At 51.9% G+C, this 19,083-nt stretch overlaps 1 long non-coding RNA gene across 2 annotated transcripts; it reads right to left on the bottom strand.

Annotated features, from left to right (window-relative positions):
• Positions 1-1,513: 1,513 nt before the first annotated feature.
• LOC135977163 (uncharacterized) lies at positions 1,514-16,130 on the bottom strand. Of its 2 annotated transcripts, none has more exons than XR_010594512.1 (4): positions 15,414-16,130; positions 5,382-5,447; positions 2,929-3,129; positions 1,514-1,858 (listed from the first exon to the last, which is right to left on the bottom strand). It is a non-coding gene; the product is annotated as an uncharacterized LOC135977163 (long non-coding RNA). The 2 variants fall into 2 exon arrangements; XR_010594511.1 differs by having other exon boundaries at positions 2,929-3,132; positions 15,414-16,128.
• Between the last annotated feature and the right edge of the window lie 2,953 nt (positions 16,131-19,083).

Genomic DNA, 19,083 nt, shown 5'->3' with positions numbered 1-19,083 from the left:
ATGTATGTGTTGGGGCAATAGGAAGTGGGGGTTCTGTGGGGGATGCTGGGCAGTTGTGGTGGGGCTGTGGGCAGGGGACTATACGCTGAAATGTAAGTACAATATTTATATTCCAATTGATTTATTGTATAAGTATATGGTAAAAATGAGAAAATAAGCAATTTCTCAGTAATAGTGCACTGTGACACTTTTGTATTTTTATGTCTGATTTTGTAAGCAAGTGGCTTTTAAGTGAGATGAAACTTGGGAGTACATAAGACAACAAAGACTCCTGAAAGGGGTACAGTAGTCTCGAAAGGTTGAGAGCCACTGCTTTAAATTGTGCCCCCCCCCCCCAATCAACAATTATGCATTGTCTCTGATCTGTGAGGCAAAAGGGGAAAGGCTACCAGCCAGGTGGAGGGGCGAGGTAAGCCCATTGTCAGCTGAATTTGAATAGCCAGACAAAATGACTGTTACAAGAGCCCACCAAGGAGCTATACAATTGAGGGAGGCCTTAAAACAACATTTTACCAGTCAGCCATAGTACTGCTATGTGAACTAGTGTGCCTTCATGTGTACAGAGCTTGCAAATGGGTGTGTTATTGACTCGTTATGAATTTTGTAATTCAGCTTTAATAAGGCCTCAACTGGAGTATTGTGTCCAGTTCTGGGCACCGCACTTTGGAAAAGATGTGGACAAATTGGAAAAAGTCCAGAAGAGAGCAACAAAAGTGATGAAAGGTCTAGAAAACATGACCCATGAGGGAAGACTGAAAATGTTGGGTTTGTTAAGTCTGGAGAAGAGAAGACTGATGGGGGCCAGGATAACAGTATTCAAGTACGTAAAAGGTTGTTTTAAGAGGAGGGTGATAAATTGTTTTCCTTAACCACTGAGGACAGGACACAAAGCAACAGGCTTAAATAGCAGCAAGGGGGCTTAGGTTGGCCATTAGGAAAAGCTTCCTAACTGTCAGGGTAGTTAAGCTTTGGAACAAATTACCTAATGAGGTTGTGGAATCTCCATCACTGGAGGTTTTTAAGAGCAGGTTAGACAAACACCTGTCAGGGATGGTGTGGATCAGCGGTTCTCAAACTTCATTGCACCGTGACCCCTTTCTAACAACAAAAATTACTACATGACCCCAAGGTGGGGAACCAAAGCCTGAGCCTGCCTGAGCCCCACCGCCCTAGGTGTGGGGCCAAAGCAGAAGCCCAAGGAATTCAGCCCCGGGCAGTGGGCCTGTAGCCTGAGTCCCACCACCCAGGGCTCAAGCCCAAGCCCAAGCCCCACCGTCTGGAGCTTTGGCCCTGGGCCCCAGCAAATCTAATTCCAGCCCTGGTGACCCCATTAAAATGGAGAACCGTTGGTGTAGATAATACTTAATCCTGCCTAAGTGCAGGGGACTGGACTAGATGACATATTGAGGTCCCTTTCAGTCTTTGACATTTCTGTGATTTCTATGTGGCATATTTGCTGGGTGTAAAATAATATAGTCTTGAGCTTCAAAATATAGAACTCTATTGAGTGCAAATCAACAGGAAAAACGTTAAAGTGCAAATACACAAGTTAAAACGTTATCAGCATTGTAGAGGGTGACCTATACTTATAAAAAAACATGCATGTTTATATATTAAAAACATATTACAATGTTTCATTCATGTTACAAAACATGTCATGTACTGTGGTTGGTGGCCAGTTATCACAGGTCAGTGTAGGTGTAGTCATAGTTCTCCATGTTTTCTCCTGGCATGATGCAGCATGGGTAAGGGATGGCCAGGCTGCCACCTGTTATATTGCAGAGTATAGGGAGCAGCGATCATGGAGTTTGCCATGGATTGGAAAAGCTTCTCTGTCTGGGGTCTTTGAGCATTATTCCTGAGGGAATTCATAGAATCATAGAATATCAGGGTTGGAAGGGACCTCAGGAGGTCATCTAGTCCAACCCCCTGCTCAAAGCAGGACCACTCCCCAACTGCATGTGTGCAGAATTCATGTCCCCTGCAGATTTCTTTGCTTCCCTGCAGAAAAATGACTTTCTGAAAGGGAAGCAAAGGGAGGCTGCAAGAGCAGTCACGCACCACTCCCTAGCTGCACCCGGAGCAGCTGGCGGAGAGGTAAATCACCACAGGGTGGGGACACCCCAGCCAGTGGTTACTACCCTGAGCCAGGATCAGCTGCTAGTCCCGGCTGGGCTGGAGAAAGAAGAGGACGGGACTTCCTCTCTCTTCCCCTGCAAGGAATGGCTGGGGCTGTGTCAGACCCACCCCCAGAACCCACCCCCCACAGCTGCATCCTCCTCTGTTTCCTGCCTCCATCACTTCTCAGATGTGGGGGGGAGGGTTACTGTACGGGGAGCTGCTCCCCCATCCGCCCAACCCCCTGTGCTGAGACCCCCACACCCAGACCCCTCCGCTGAGCCCCCATCACTTTCAGCTGGAAGCCCCTGCAGAGTCCCATTGCCCCTGCACCTGGAACCCCCCCAATGAGCCTCTATGCATCCATATCCCCCCACACCTAGACCCCCACTGAGCTGCCTGCACCCATATTGTCTTGCACAGAACCCTCTCATCCCACACTGAGCCCCTCCACACTTAGATCCTGCCTGGTTGAGCCTGCCTGTCCCACACCCGGTGCGCCTGGCGCAGAGGGGCAGGGCCCCAAGGTGTTTCTGGGGCAGGCCCAGGTCTTGTGCTGTGTCAGGGTCGGGTGCAGCCTCAACACTGAGTCCATGTCCTGGGGGGTGAAGAGGCTGCAGGGTGATCTCCCACCTTCGTACAGTCAGTGGCCTGTGCTCCCCACTGCCATGCAGAATTTTAAAATATTGTGAGCGGAATTTTTAATTTTTTGGCACAGAATCCCCCAGGAGTAGAGCACGCAGCTCAATAACGTTTGTTGCCTGAGCAAAGCTGTAATGTCCCAGTGCACCTCTCTGTCCCTTTGCCTACCTTTCTGCAACTGATCTCTCCATTCCTTCATCCTGCTCTCGGCCATTTAGCCCCTCCAGCCCCTGTGTTCATAGTCAGCAGCTGTAGTGGACTAGAGAATCTCGCAGAATATCCTCCCTGGTCTGTTTCTTTCTTCGCCTGATCTGGGTCAAGTGTTCAGCAGGTGGGGTGGGGCACCTCTCAAGGCCACCACACCAGAGGCTGCTGATTAAAACAGGCAGATACAGCATTAGATTCACAGTTGCAATGGAAACGGGAAGACATGTCTCAAGACTCCTTTACATTATTCCCCTAAAAGTCTTTAATAAGAAATGCTAATTGTCACGTTTCCTTTGGAGCACATCATTGCAGCTCCGTTCTGCAGCTCAAGCCATGATGAGTAGACTATTTGGTGGTGGGGACTGTTGTTGATGGGCGCCTTGGATATGAGTATAGGGAAAGTGCAGCAAATATTGCCATTATTTTCGCAGGCCATGATGATTCTGGCTGACATCTCACTCCCGAGGGTGACAAAGGCCCAGAGAACACAGGTGCTGCAAGTGTCCCAAAGCCACCCAGGCCCATGTGCTCCTAGCCTGTTTATTGCACTGGTGCCGGCGGAACTCACTGCAGGGTGGTGTGGAAATGTCTCCTATCGCCAGGACAGAAACAAGGCCACTATCCCTAGAAATATTCAGGAGAGGACTGCAGAGGATCTCCATGAATGTTTCATCGAGACAGCTGAAAGGTGACATGCTCCTCCCCAGACGCACATTCAGCAGGGAACTGCAGCGGCAGAAGTTGCAGAACATGGGGCCGCCGGGCAGCCCCACACCGGCAGCTCCTCCGACACAGTTGTACTGCCCCCAGCCCCAGCCCTTCCACACAGCTGCGTCTCCTGGGGCTGTACAGCCCAGCTGGAGGACAGGGCTGGGGGCCGGTACCGGTATAGCTGCGCTGGAGGAGCTGCCAGCGAGGGGCCGCCTGGTGGCTCCATATTCTGCTCGTTTCACCGCTGCGGTTCCCGGGAGAGCCCAGTGGCGCTGAACTGAACCGCAGGGCTCTCCCGGGACCTGCAGCGGTGAAAGGAGCAGAAGGTGGGACCACCACTCCCAGGAGCCAGCACCCCGCGCCGGCAGCTCCTCTGACATGGCTGTACCGGTACTGCCCCCAGCCCTGTCCTCTGGCGGGGCTGTACAGACCCAGGAGACGCAGCTCCGTGGAAGGGCTGGGGGCAGTACAGCCGCACCGGAAGAGCTGCTGGCCTGCGGCTGCCCTCCTTTCGCCTGAAATCAATATCCAGCGCAGCGGGAGGACAGAGGCTCCCCCCAGGTAACATGGGAGGGGAGGGGATGGGGAGAGCATGGGGGCAGGGAGGAGTTACTTGGGGGGTCACATGCCCCCCTTTAGCTGGTGCCCCCCTTTGTGTCCCTCCTATGAGTCGCCCTACTATGCAGGGGGAGAATTGTGCCCTCCCACAACCGACAAGCCAAAGCAGATGCAGCCGCTACTGCTCGCTTCTACCTTTGCTTCTACCGAGCACGGGACACTGAGCTGACGTGGACTGTGTAATTTAGGCTACCACGCTAGTCTAAAATGTATTTTCTAGCATCTTAAAAGTCAAGTGAGGAATCAAACGTTGAGGCCTTTGTTCTCTAAAGACGAGGATGGGCTGAGCACCATTTTAAACAGGGAAGCGCATGGGGGAGGAAGAGGAGGTTTTGGTTAACGAAAAGGTAAACCGTGTTGATGAGGAGAATGCATGCATGCCCTTACCGAACTCCCTTCTCCTTCAGCGCCAGGGCCTTCTGCACTCACCTGGCTTTCCTCCAGCTGAGTTTCAAACAGCGCCTGGCTCATCACGTGGTTTGCATCTCCCTCCACTCCCCCTTCCCCTCCACTGCTTGCTGTGCCCTATAGGAGTCTCCACGTCAGGCTCTCACCAAGTGCCCACAATCACATGCGGCGTGCGGGTGGGGTCCCCACCAAGTATGACACGCAGTTCGCTGTAGAAGCAGCAGGTTTGCAGGGTGGCCCCACATTTGTTGTTGCCCTCCCTTGCCTTCTGAAATGCCTGCCCATGTTCCTTTCACCCGGCACTGCTACTCATCCTTGTCATGCCCCCGTTTTAGCATCCCTTGTGCCCTCTGTAGATAGATGGCTATCGTTCTTTGACGGCTCCTTAGCTGGGTTTGCACAGCCTCTCTTCCCAGGCCAAGGATCCAAGACTCCTTTCCTGCTCCTAGTAACTCTGAGGGTGGGTGGAGCTGGAATGGGCGGATGCTTGCAAAGTGGGGCTGGTAGTTGTGCTCACCCTGGCAGGCAATCACACCAGGGGTTAAAGGGAGGGGCAGACTGCCAGTGGCTGTGACCCCTGCGCAGTGCAGTTCAAAACTGTAATCACAGCAACCACTGTTGTTGACGGGGCATTGTGGGACAACTACTGGAGCAAGCAATGCAGTGTCTACACTTACGCTATGTTGATGGAAGTAGGTCGACTGTGGCTCTGCGTTGCTTGGAGAGGCAGTGTTATGGTGTCACTGTAAAAGGGACCTTCCATCAGCACTATCAGCACAGAATAGGTTCTCTTGGACCTGCTCTCTTAAAGGAACTGGGTTGAGCAGAACATGCATTTCTTAGCACTCAGTTAGCCCTCTCTGCACATCCCCAAAAGAATACTGTATGTTCTAGCCATCCCTGGTGCCCTGGCTGCCAGCACACAGTATCAAAGCAATGCCTGCGGGCATGCACGCCCACACACCACAGTAGCCTTCATAGAGAAACATGCAGTCAAAGTGAACAATGCCAGGAAAATGTGTCCAAATATCTGTGGGGGAGAGAGATGCTCACAAGCTTCAAAAACTTGTTAGCAGTGGAACAGAGATCCTGGGAATGTTCTTTCTCTGCAAGAGAAGGAACTCTTCCGACAGGGTGTATCTGTGGCTCTGGTAGGCCGGATTGTGAAGCTGGCCTGGAGGGATTTGCAGAGATGGTCTGCAAACATCTCCCCATGGAGGAGCTGAGCACCAGAATTTTCACCTGCTCCTGGTATTGACTAGAGACACTGCTCCATTTACACACAAATCCCTCCCTTTCTCCTCCAAACCTACTGTGTCTAATATGCATCTCTGGACAGCACGAGCACCAGACATGGTGCATCAGAAGAACATACTGTCAGAAACATGGCACAGCCAAACCCAAAAAGGGAGAGGGGCTTAAGGCTGAGGTGAGGAATGCCCTGGGCTCAGTTCCTGGCTCTGCTGCACTGTCCCGGAGGACCTTAAAAACGTCACTTTGGAAATTCTGGCCTAAGAGCTCAGCATCCAGCAACTCCCTCTGAGAAAGATGATTTCTTCCCCCCACAAGCGAAAGCAATAGGAGCTGCTGCACGCTGAGTGCTCTGGAAAATCTGTTCCTTCACCAGTCTGTCCCACAGTGCCCCTGGGTGACAATCCGGCCTCATTGCCAGCTTCCGTCTGTTCAGACACAGGTTCATCGGAGCCGGGGCTGACTGTATCTGCAGTGCCCTGAGCTATGCAAATAATAAATGATTCGTGTAACACAAGACAAGCAGCCATGTCCCCACACTTTGTAGCACAGTTTAGCTACAGACCCATCTCTGCTAAGCAACCAGCTCTTTTTGGTCCCTCGCATTGTTTAGGGCAGGTGTACCTGTACCTATCCCACAGGAATGGAAGTGCATTTCAAGCAGAAACTGTGAGGGATGGAGAGTGGCATGGGAAGCTGTATCTCCTCCACTGACAGAGCAATGCAAAGCTAGGTCAGACACACACCAGGTAGGGTGACCACCCGTCCCTGTATGGGCAGGACAGTCCCGAAATGTACATTTCGAGTCCCGGTCCTGGGCTGAACGACTCCGTGATGGTATTTGTCCTGAACTCCCTGCAGCACCGCTCAGCGTCTGCCTGAGGCTCAGGGCAATGCCAGCCTCTTCCCGGTGGGAGGGTGGGGGGGCTGAGGTGGACCTTAGCCCCGCCCCTTGCCACAGGTCCTTGCCCCCTGCTCCTCCTCTTTCCCTTGAGGCTCTGCCCCCAGCCGGGCCATGGTAAGAACTGCCTTGGAGGGTCCAGGGCTCCACACAGCAGCCGGGCTCCCTGGGTGGCTCTTACCACAGACCAGCTCCCTCTTCCGGCCTGGCCAGGGGGCAGGGCCTTGGGGGGAAGGAGAAGCAGCAAGGGGCGGGGGCATTTTTGCCCCTTTTTTGCATTTTGAAAATGTAGTCACCATAACCCCAGGGACTTTGGGAGTAACAGATCCCAGTTACCAAGAGTTCAAAATTGTTTTCCATTGGCTGCTCCCTAAACAATCCAAGGGCCTCAGAGACCAGGGTAATGAAAGCGGTATAGATAGACATATGTACCTTCTGAGAAATGGTAGGTTGCTTTTATATGAACAGCTTCATTACCAGGGATTCAAAACTGACACAAGGTTCAAGCTCTTGGGGGTGAGCCCCGCTCCCTCAAACCCAACGTTCAAATGAGAGTTTTGTTTATTTAAGGCATGTAGAAGGATGTTCCCTATGGGATGATGATGCATCACAAGTGGAGCTGGTTGACTAGCGGACAAAGGAAACTAGTCACCAATGAAGGGGAAACATGTATAATTTATTTCTGTTGTATCCGAGTTCTTGTCATGATCTCTGAGTAGGTGCATTAAGCAATGTGGCCAACACCTGTCACATACTGGATGAATGGAGCTGTCAGCATAATGGGGAAAAAACAGTAAAATTTGTAAAATGGTTTGAGATTTGCTTGGATAGAAGGTGCCAAAGAAATGCAAGATAAAAGTATATAACAACAACAACAACATAATAGTAAACACCTAGCTGTTACCTAGTGCTTTGCGTCAGCAGATCTCAAAGCACTCTACTAAGGAGGTCATTATCTCTACCCCCATTTTACAGATGAGGAAACTGAGGCATGGAGAGGGGAAAGGTCACCCAGGAGGCCAGGGGCAGAGCCAGAAATAGAACCCAGCTCTCCTGAGTCCCAGCCCAATGCTGTATCCATTATGTACAATAACGAATGAATAAATTCAATTAAATTAAATGATGGCAAATTCAAAACTGATCAATGGAAGCACTTTTCACACAGTCTGTAATTAGCCTGTGGAACTCCATGCCACAGGAAGTCACTGAGATAAAAAACTTGACAAGATTCAAAAGGGATTAGACATTTATGGGTGACTAACCTGCAGTGATTACATTACAGAAACCCTCTGGTCCCTCCCCTCTACGCCCCCAGCCAGGCCCTGGTGTGGTGCTGCCCCCAGACAGGGTGCCATATGTACACCAGTTTAGACTCCCAAATATGCAGCAGTGACAGTGGGACACTGGACTCTCAACAACCCATCATAGAGACCTAAGGCAGTGTAAAACAACCAGAGCCCACAATGGATGCAGCATGGGGGAGTGGGGGGGGGGGGAGGGATAACTCAGTGGTTTGAGCATTGGCCTGCTAAACCCAGGGCTGAGTGTTCCTTGAGGGGGCCATTTAGGGATCTGGGGCAAATATCTGTCTGGGGATTGGTCCTGCTTTGAGCAGGGGGTTGGACTAGATGACCTCCTGAGGTCCCTTCCAACCCTGATATTCTATGATTCTATGGACCCCACTGCCCCTCAGGATGGGGGCAGCATTCCACTATGCACACCAGTGCCACAAGCCTGTGTTCTATGGTTTTATAAATGCCCCTCACTGCTCCGTGAAGCAGCCCTGTCCCCAGCCTGCTGTGAAATGCTCCTGCGGTGCAGGCCTGTGTGGGGGCCCAGCCCAGGATGAATTACAGCAATATGCATCTACCCCTGGAGGCAGCCGCCCAGAGGCAGCTGGCTTATCAAACTCCCACACACACTTTGCACCCCTCCGACCTACCCACTGCCTGTCTCACTGTCACTTTCGTGGCAGTTTGCATGAGGCCCAGCCACCCCAGGGTTGTCCCTCGCTGGCTGCCTGCACCCACACCTCCATGGGGCCGGGAGCCTGGCTCGGGGGCCAAGTCTGCACAGGCTGAGGGGATCACTTCATTGCGACCTCCCAATCACTTCCCCACACATTGTGCGCTGCCCATTTCAACGTCCCTGCTCTTCTGGAGATGGGATTGTTCTCTCCTGGGCTGCTTTCCATGCCCGCCTCCCCCCACCAGTCCCAGAGCAGGCACTGCCCCCACCCCCAGCAACACATGTGGGAGGGCCCGGCAAGCCTTCAAAGCCCCGTCTGGGAAGAGACGAAAGGTCGGTTAAACTCCTGGCTGAGGATGAAAGGAAACAATCCCCTTCACGGCTGGAATGAGTTGCTGGTGCTTTGGAGTCGGGTTTGAGGCCCATTTCCTGAGCGCCATAGCAGGATCTTTCATGTGCTGCGGAACTTTGCTAACTAGCCTTGGGTTGCTGGGCTGTAGCAAGCGGAAGTGTCTGACTCCGCCGTGCCACTCCAGAGACAGTGTCACCGGCCTGGACATTTCACATGCGACGTGTCATAAAACCCACCCAGTCCATGGCACCCTGCGGGGCTGGGGAAGCCTGGAGATCACTGCAATTAAAAACCCTTGGTTGGGCCAGGCCAGCTGACTCAGCTCATAGGCTGTTTAATTGCAGGGTAGATTATTTAATTGCAGATCCTGTGAAGTACGATTACACCGCAATTAAACAGCCCCTTAGCCCAAGCCAGCTACGGGTTTTTAATTGCAGTGATGACATACCCCGAGTGGCTGAGGCCACCCACCTCAGGGGAGTCATTCCAGATTTCAGTGCCACGAGAGGAGAATTGGGCTCTTGGTTGCAAACCTGAGCTCTGCGCTGGGAAGGGCTGTAGGGACAATGGGACTCAGGGCAAAGCCCCCGGCTAATTGTGTCACAACCACAGCCCCTTTTCCCCACCCAGAAATATGGAGAATGAAATTTCTGAGCAAACTCCAAGTGGGGAGCCCACGCTGGGGAGCTGCTGGCTGGCGGATGTGAGCCACAGATTTTACTCATTTTCTCAGAGGAAATTCTATTCCGATTAAAGCCTGTTTGATCTCAGAGAAGAAGGGGGCAGAGTGGGGAGAGGTATTGGGTTTCTCTCCAATTGTTGGGCTTTATTGGGCTAATGTATCAGCTAAAAGCTTCCAAATAAGATTTAAAGGGGGGAAGGCAGGGGCATGAGTTGCTAAATCTGGAGATGACTGCAACAGACTTATTAAAAGGGAATGCGTCTCAGAGTGCGCGGCAGGAAGGGCATACAGAAAATCTCTCAGCACATACTCATATGCACGCACATTTTACATGCACTTGCATACCCATGATGCATCGCCCCGATGTATGCTCCTCATACACATACTCACAAATGCACTCACACACACACCCCTTGCATGCAGATCATGAGTGTACGCACATCACACAACTGATGGCCAGACAGGAATTTCCCCCCAGGTAAATTGGTCAGGGACCTCAGGGTTTTTTGTTGTTTTTTGCCTTTGGGATTGTTTGCCTGCTAGAATTCTTTCGGCATATCCCACCTAATCAATTCCCTGCCACTGCAGGGGCCTCAGGGATTGGTGGCACCTCAGTCTCACCTGTTTTCTGCTTGTGACTCACAACAGTTTAGTCTCCCAAAGACTAAAATACTTTAGTTTAACTAAAGTTTTTGTTCTCAATACAGGAATAACTGGGTGGAATGTAAGGGCCTGTGCTACCCAGGAGGTCAGGCTAGGTGATCTAATGGTCCCTTTTACCCTTAAACTCTCTGAAACTCTGTGCATTTGATTTAGATTTTCAAAAGGCCTTTGTCAAGGTCCCCCACAAGAGGCTACTAAAGAAGCCAAATCATCATGGGGTGAGAGGTAGAGTATTGTCATAGATCAGATACTGGCTAAGAGACAGAAAACAATAGAGGAATAAATGGTGAATTTTCATCATGGCAAAAGATGAACCATGGGGGATCAAGTCTCTGCGTTACGTCCCGTGCTGTTTACGGCATTTATTAAGGACCTGGAGAAGTGGAGGAGCAAAATTTATAGTGAATTTATTGATGTGAGACAAGTCCAGGGAAGACTGTGAAGAACTTCAGGAGATCACAGCAAGCCAGGGGCATGGGCAAAACAATTGCAGATAAAATTCAGTGTTGACAAATGCAAAGTGGTGCACATTGGAGAAACTAACGGACTATTCATACACGTGACTGGGTTCAAAACTAGCCGTAGTAAACAGCACAAAGACTTGGCCCTCTCTGTGGACAGCTCCATGGAGAGCTCTGCTCAATGTGCAGCCGTGGTCAGCAAAGCAAACAAGATGTTAGGATGCATAGAGAAAGGGAGAGAGAATAATACAGGGGATGTTATTGTGCCTCTGTATAAATCAATGGGACACCCTCAGCGAGACCTGGGTGCAGTTTTGGTCACCCCTTCTCAGAAAGGGTCAGCATCAGGTGACAAGGGTCACTCAAGACAGAAAACTTCCATATGCAGAGAGAATGAAAAGATTGGGGCAGTTTATCTTAGTGAGAGCCAAATAAGAGGGGAAACTGTCTCCTAGTATTTCATTTCTCCTGTGTCCAAGGAAATAGAGCTTTGTACGTTCTTGTACATGACAGGATTGCATCAAAGACACACCTGACTCCATCATTAGTTTCTCTTCCAAACGTAAACAACCCACAACATCCCGAATTTTGGGCCAATTGCTTTGGTCAAAAGACGTAATCGCCCTCCAAATCATGGAACTAACCTGCTGTTCGCTGCCATCACATTGCTCATCCTGAACAATTGCTCAGACCCCTTCTCCAATCCTGCGTCTTGCCGGTCTATTTAGATGGTAAGCTCTTTGAATCAGAGACTCCAAGGCCAGAAAGGCCCACTGTGATCATCTCATCTGACACAGGGTCATAGAACTGGAGGATTCTCTGCTACTTGAAGTCTCTAAACCACAGGATTTGGGGACTTCAACAGCAGAGTCAAGGGAAAGGGTTGGGACGGCTTTGTGGCCTGCGTCATGCGGGAGGTCAGACTAGATGATCATAATGGTCCCTTCTGACCTTAAAGTCTATGAGTCTAACTTCCCCCAAATAACTCCTGGTTCAACTAGAGAAGATCTTTTAAGAAAACAGGGACCATCTACTACTCTGTGTTTGTGCAGTGCCTAGAACAATGGGACATCACTCTTGGTAGGCTCTTCGGCAGAGTCTCTTTCTCTCTCACTTGCATGCACACACAGTCATGCACAGCCATATGTTCCCATGGAGTCTCACATGCACAGTCACAGCCAGCCACAACCCTTCCAAAGCAGAGCTCCCCATTCCTTGACTGATGTTAGCTCACATCTGTCCCTCATCACTGAACTCGGTGCATCACTTCCTGTTGCACCACGAGGGCTCATAGGTTATCAGAGTTTATCAGCCAGGCTGGCGGCAGGGGCCAACAGGACCAGGGCAGGCTGGTAGGACATTACAAGCCCGGTCAGTGGTGCTGCAAATCCCTCATCCCCGGCCTCACCCCAGAGCCTGCATCCCCAGTCAGAGCCCTCACCCCTCCTGCACTCCAACCCCCTGCCCCAGCCCAGAGTCCCCTCCCACACTCTGAACCCCTTGGCCCCACCGCAGAGCCCACACCCCAGCCCCCTGCCTCAACCTGCAGCCCCCTCCTGTACTCCAAATCCCTCAGTCCCACCCACCAGCCTGGAGCCGCCTCCTGCACCCCAAACCCCTCATCCCCAGCCCCACCCCAGAGCCTGCACCCCCAGCTAGAGCCCTCACCCCCTCCCACACCCCAACTCCCTGTGCCAGCCTGGAGCCCCCTCCCGGATCCTGAACCCCTCATTTCTGGCTCCACCCTGTAGCCTGCACCCCCAGTTAGAGCCCTCACCCCCTCCCACACTCCAACCCCCTGCCCCAGCCCAGTGAAAGTGAGTGAGGGTGGGGAAGAGTGAGCCACCAACGAAGGGGGAATGTAGTGGGGCGGGGGGGGAGGGGGCACTCAGGGAAGAGGCGGGGCCTCGGGAAGGGGCAGGGCAGGGGTAGGGCCTCGGGGAATGGGTGGGGCTAGGGTGTTCAGTTTTGCACGATTAGAAAGTTGGCAACCTTACAGGCTGGACAGGGCTCAGCCACCGCCACGGCTGAAGGGGCATTCAAGCTCTCTCCAAAGATCCTAAGACAAGGCCCCGCTGTCCCCAAACACCTTAGCAGCCCCCAGAATCACACATGCCGGTAAAGCGGTTTTTGCAGGCAGGGAATGGAGGCTGTCAGAGCCTGGACAGTAGTTGGGAGGTCTGGCACAGCCCCACAAGTGTCAGCAACAAGCATCCTAGGCGGGGCCCAAGGTCAGGCAGCCACAAGCCTGGGAGAGTGGGTAAGGGAGCCCTGGATTCCCCACCAACTTATGACACCCCCCCGAACTACGTGGCACCCCAGCCCTGACTCTCACACACAGCCACAGCAGACTCTGCTTTTGACACAGATCATTTTGTGAAGCTGAAGCAAAGGTCAAGGGCCCCTCCGAGAGCAGCTCCCTTTCTAGCTACATGCCCCAAACAAGCCGCAAGGGGCGGCTGTTTGCTGACATGGTCTTGCATTTTATATGGAGGTGCTGGCTTGGGTGAAAGTCTTGCATGCTGTAGTGGCCCCTTACCTGGGGCATGGTCCTTTTCTGCAGCCTCTCTTTGGCCCACAGACACAGTAGGTAAATAGCAGAGGAAGAGATGCCGTGCATGGCTGCTGAGTCACTAAGTTTCCTCCTCAAACCCAAAGCTCACTCTATTGGCCCAGCATGGCTTCCTGCTGCATGCCAGGGCCCCTGGACAGAACCTTGGGTGTTTACTAATAGGTGGGAACAGCAGTGGCCGGCTGGGTACCACAGCTACCTTCTAGCCCTCCCCAAGGGGCAGCCCCCCTTCAGCCAATCACAGCCCCTAATTCCTCAGCATTCCATCCCTCTCACCTGAGAAGGAGACACTAGAACAGTCAGTGCCAACTCCCCCCACCCCCCCAGGTAGGACACAAGGCACATGTCTGGGAGTGCAGGCTCCCATACAGCACCTGGTTTTTCATAGATTCATAGATTATAGGACTGGAAGGGACCTCGAGAGGTCAGAGTCCAGTCCCCTGCCCGCATGGCAGGACCAAATACTGTCTAGACCATCCCTGATAGACATTTATCTAACCTACTCTTAAATATCTCCAGAGACGGAGATTCCACAACCTCCCTAGGCAATTTGTTCCAGTGTTTAACCACCCTGACAGTTAGGAACTTTTTCCTAATGTCCAACCTAGACCTCCCTTGCTGCAGTTTAAACCCATTGTTTCTGGTTCTATCCTTAGAGGCTAAGGTGAACAAGTTCTCTCCCTCCTCCTTATGACACCCTTTTAGATACCTGAAAACTGCTATCATGTCCCCTCTCAGTCTTCTCTTTTCCAAACTAAACAAACCCAGTTCTTTCAGCCTTCCTCCATAGGTCATGTTCTCAAGACCTTTAATCATTCTTGTTGCTCTTCTTTGGACCCTTTCCAATTTCTCCACATCTTTTTTAAAATGCGGCGCCCAGAACTGGACACAATACTCCAGCTGAGGCCTAACCAGAGCAGAGTAGAGCGGAAGAATGACTTCTCGTGTCTTGCTCACAACACACCTGTTAATGCATCCCATCCTGGTGAGGTAGCATCTCAGGGGGGAGGGGAATTCAGCCACAGCATAGGTGAGGGAGGAATATTTACTGCTGCCTGATGTGTCCCTGCACAGATCATCAACTGGTCTCTCTCCTTTACTGGTGCCTCTTTGGTGATCACTGCTGCAGCCTCCTGCATGCAGTGAAAAAGCTCCCAGCAGGGACTCCTGAGCCGTGACTCCCACCAGGAGGCTTTAAAGTCTCCAAGGGGGGGGAGGGGGGCAAAAAAAAAAAAACCACCACAGTGTGCAAAAGAGGCTCCTTTTCCCTAATGAACTGGCCTGGCCACCTGCTCTGCTCTGATGCCAGGAAGGAAGTAATTGAACCAACTGCCTTCATTTGGCTGCCCAATTACTGGAGCGGGGAGGCTGTGTCAGTGCACAGGGCCTCTGTGCGCTTGGCTCTCCCACAGAGTGTAGAGGAGGAGGCTTGTGCAGGGGGTGAGGAGACATGCTGGGGTGTGCAAGACGCTGCATTTCATAGGGAAGCATTTAAGCGCAGAGGGAGGTGACTGTGTAACTAGGGACGGGGTAGCATTTTCAGAAGCACCAAGGTCTGCTGTAAGTGAAAGGAGACTCGGGCTCTCATATGAAGTAAGTGTAACCTTTGGGTGGGCTAGAGTTCACTTCATTGCTCTTCTCCAGGGCCCCTGCCAAACCAAACTCCCACAGAAAAGCAGTGGAAGATCCAGAATTCAGTTTTTAAGGATTTTCAGCAATGACTGCACAGAGTCAACCTCCCCACATTCAAGTCCCAAAAAGAATAAACTTAAAGTACCAACTTTATAAAATCTTATGACAAAGAAAAATAAATTTAATTTTTACAACATAACATGGCCACTGTAGAGGAGTGGACTCACCCCTGCAGCACCTCCTGCTGGTCATCTCAGGAATTAGCCCTTCCAGCATCCTGGAGCACCCTCTGCAGGCCAGTGGTCCACCCTTATCTGGGAGGCTGCCCTCTGGCAGAACCCCTTTCCACTGGGTTTCCCCTCCGCAGGGAACCCCCACCCACTATCCCTACCTCGCTTCAGAATAAGGCCACTGCCAGTCACCAACTAGCCCCCACACCCTGGGGCAGACTGGAGTATAGGCCACTCATCACAGGCAAGGTTGGGTTTGGACCTGCTGCCTTGGCCTACCCATGGGCTGCCCACTGCAACCCCCAGTACCCCTTGGCCCCCTACTAGGCCACAGCCTGGGGCTATCCAGACTGCAGCTGGCCTGGTGTCTCCCTGCAGCCAGGTCCTTCTCTCTCTGAAGGCAGAGAGAGGCTCCTGGCTCCCAGCCTTTTTATACAGGCCAGCTGGGGCCTGATTGGGGCGTGGCCCAGCTGTGGCTACTTCCCCAATCAGCCCAGTAGCTTTTCCCTTTGCCCCAGCCCTCTGCCAGGGCTGTTTTAAACCCCTCAGGCAGGAGCGGGCTAATCACCCCGCTACAGCCACTTTATAATCCACATACATTCTCTTCACAGTTACACATAAACATACAGAAAACAAACTTAAATCTAAACAGGTCGGCCCCCACAGAAACATAGTGAGGAAACCTCAGAGTTCCCAAAAGCTTAGGTTGAGTCTCAGAGTCTATGATCACCAAATCTATAGAATCTGCTGAATCAAAAACATCTTCCCTCCACTTGCTTGTAGAAATCTTCAGTTGGAATCCACGTGGATTCTTCCTCTGCTGAAATCACTGTTAGCCAGTCAGCTAACCTATTAACCAATCACTCAGTTAAGTACCGGTATATAGATTAAAAAAAAAAAACGTTAACAAGAAAAATACAAAACGGAGAAGAGCCAAATAAACTACGCTTGCCCCATTATCACATTTTAAAAAAAGTTGGTGAATCATATTAGTTGAGACAATTTAACTAAAACAGTTGGGCTAGAACCAAACATTCGGAGTGTACAATTAAAATAAATTATTTTTCCTCCCAATTTTCCCTTTCTATAATTAATGCTGCCAGGGCCTCCCTGTTGGAGGGTTAACAATATCACTAACCTGCTGCAAAATGCTTCCAAGTTAGGGACAACAGCCTGCATTCTGTTCCCGGGCTCAGCTTCTCCCAGCCCACACAGGGCACTTGGCCCTTTGTAAAGCAGCTGCCCTGACCGCTTGCCCTCATGGAGTCTGAGTCTACCCACAGAAGTGGTCCCTAAACTTTTTACCTCGCATCCCCTTACTGGTGTCCATACCCCCTCCCTCCCGGGACCCGGAGCTGGAAGCAGGGCTGCAGCTCGGGGGGCGGGGGGAAGACATGACAGGGGTAAGGGGGCAAAGGCTGGGGCCATAGGCACTGACTCGGTGGGTGCTTCGGGGCTGGAGCACCCATGGAGAAAAATGAGCGGGTGCTCCGCACCCACCTACAGCCAAGTTCCCACCTTCTTTTCCCTCCCCGAGCATGCCTCATCCCCGCTCCTCCCCCTCCCTCCTAGTGTTTCCCGCCCCCCACCGCCTATCAACTGTTTGGCAGCGCTTAGGACTTTCCAGGAGGGAGGCGGAGGTGGCGGAGAAGAGGCAGCGCAGGGGCGGGGACTTGGGGGAAGGGGGTGGAAGGGGGGCCGGAAGGGGGTGGGAACTTTGGGGAAGGGGTGGAATGGGACAGGGTGAGGGCGGGGCAGGGGCGGGAAGAGGCGGGGGGAGGGGTCGAGCACCCACCGGGCAGAGGAGAAGTCGGCACCTATGGCTGAGGCCACAGCTGGGGGTGGGGATGGGGGCTGGCCCAGGCCCCAGTCGTACCTCCCCAAATGTTCCTCCATGCCCCCCTGGGGGGCACACCCCACAGGGTGGGAACCTCTGACCTACAGGAAACCTGTTGAGCATACCCAAAACTACCACATCCAATTCCAGAAGCTTCTGGCTATGGAGTGCTAATTGTGCATCTGCCTAGCAACAATAACCCAGACACAACTCACTCCTGCCCACCCCCTCAATAGATCTTTTAAACAGAGGTCCCCGCAATGTGGAGCATGCCTAGAGGACCGTGAGGGGGGAGCGCGTCTGGGGCCCAGGCCAGACTCCACAGGGGCAGGGAGGGTACACCACCCAGTTCCACTCTTGATCCCTGCCTCGGCTGCCAGCCCCACACCTATCTCCAGTCTCGGCCTCCTTACCCTGTCCATGTCCTCCCCTACCAGTGGCCAGGAGAGCACGGACAGGAGTAAGCAGGGGGTGCAAGATAAAAAGTTTGGGGACCATTGTCTTAAGGAGATATCTCCCTATTAGGCATGTGGGTTACACCTGCTCCAGGTTTGTAGAAACCTTCCAGTCCTTTGGAACCCGGTCCCAGAAACGAAATGTTATAACTCATCTTCACTGACCTTGCATACCAAGAAGATCATAGAATCATAGAAGATTAGGGTTGGAAGGGACCTCAGGAGGTCATCTAGTCCAACCCCCTGGTCAAAGCAGGACCAATCCCCAACTAAATCATCCCAGCCAGGGCTTTGTCAAGCCTGACCTTAAAAACCTCAAAGGAAGGAGATTCCACCATCTCCCTAGGTAACCCATTCCAGTGCTTCACCACCCTCCTACAGAAAAAGTTTTTCCTAATATCCAATGTAAACCTCCCCCACTGCAACTTGAGACCATTACTCCTTGTTCTGTCATCTGCTACCACTGAGAACAGTCTAGATCCATCTTCTTTGGAACCCCCTTTCAGGTACTTGAAAGCAGCTATCAAATCCCCCCTCATTCTTCTCTTCTGCAGACTAAATAATCCCAGTTCCCTCAGCCTCTCCTCATAAGTCATGTGCTCCAGCCCCCTAATCATTTTTGTTGCGCTCCACTGGACTCTTTCCAATTTTTCCACCTCCTTCTTGTAGTGTGGGGCCCAAAACTGGACACAGTACTCCAGCTGAGGCCTCACCAATGCCGAATACAGGGGAATGATCACGTCCCTCGATCTGCTGGCAATGCCCTTACTTATACAGCCCAAAATGCCATTAGCCTTCTTGGCAACAAGGGCACACTGTTGACTCATATCCAGCTTCTCGTCCACTGTAACCCATATGTCCTTTTCTGCAGAACTGCTGCCTAGCCACTCGGTCCCTAGTCTGTAGCAATGCATGGGATTCTTCCGTCCTAAATGCAGGACTCTACACTTGTCCTTGTTGAAGCTCATCAGATTTCTTTTGGCCCAATCCTCTAATTTGTCTAGGTCCCTCTCTATCCTATCCCTACCCTCCAGCATATCTACCACTTCTCCCAGTTTAGTGTCATCTGCAAACTTGCTGAGGGTGCAGTCCACGCCACCCTTCCGATCATTAATGAAGATATTGAACAAAACCGGCCCCAGGATCGACCCTTGGGGCACTCCACTTGATACCGGCTGCCAACTAGACATGGAACCATTGATCACTACCCGTTGAGCCTGATGATCTAGCCAGCTTTCTATCCACCTTATAGTCTATTCATACAGCCCATACTTCTTTAACTTGCTGGCAAGAATACTGTGGGAGACCGTATCAAAAGCTTTGCTAAAGTCAAGGAATAACATGATGATGCGACACCTGGCAAACTGACTTCTCT

The sequence above is a fragment of the Chrysemys picta genome, chromosome 22 (assembly GCF_011386835.1).
Source record: "Chrysemys picta bellii isolate R12L10 chromosome 22, ASM1138683v2, whole genome shotgun sequence".
NCBI lineage: Eukaryota > Metazoa > Chordata > Testudines > Emydidae > Chrysemys > Chrysemys picta.
The sequence above is the reverse complement of the archived record's forward strand: the minus strand, read 5'-3'. Positions and strand labels throughout refer to the sequence as shown.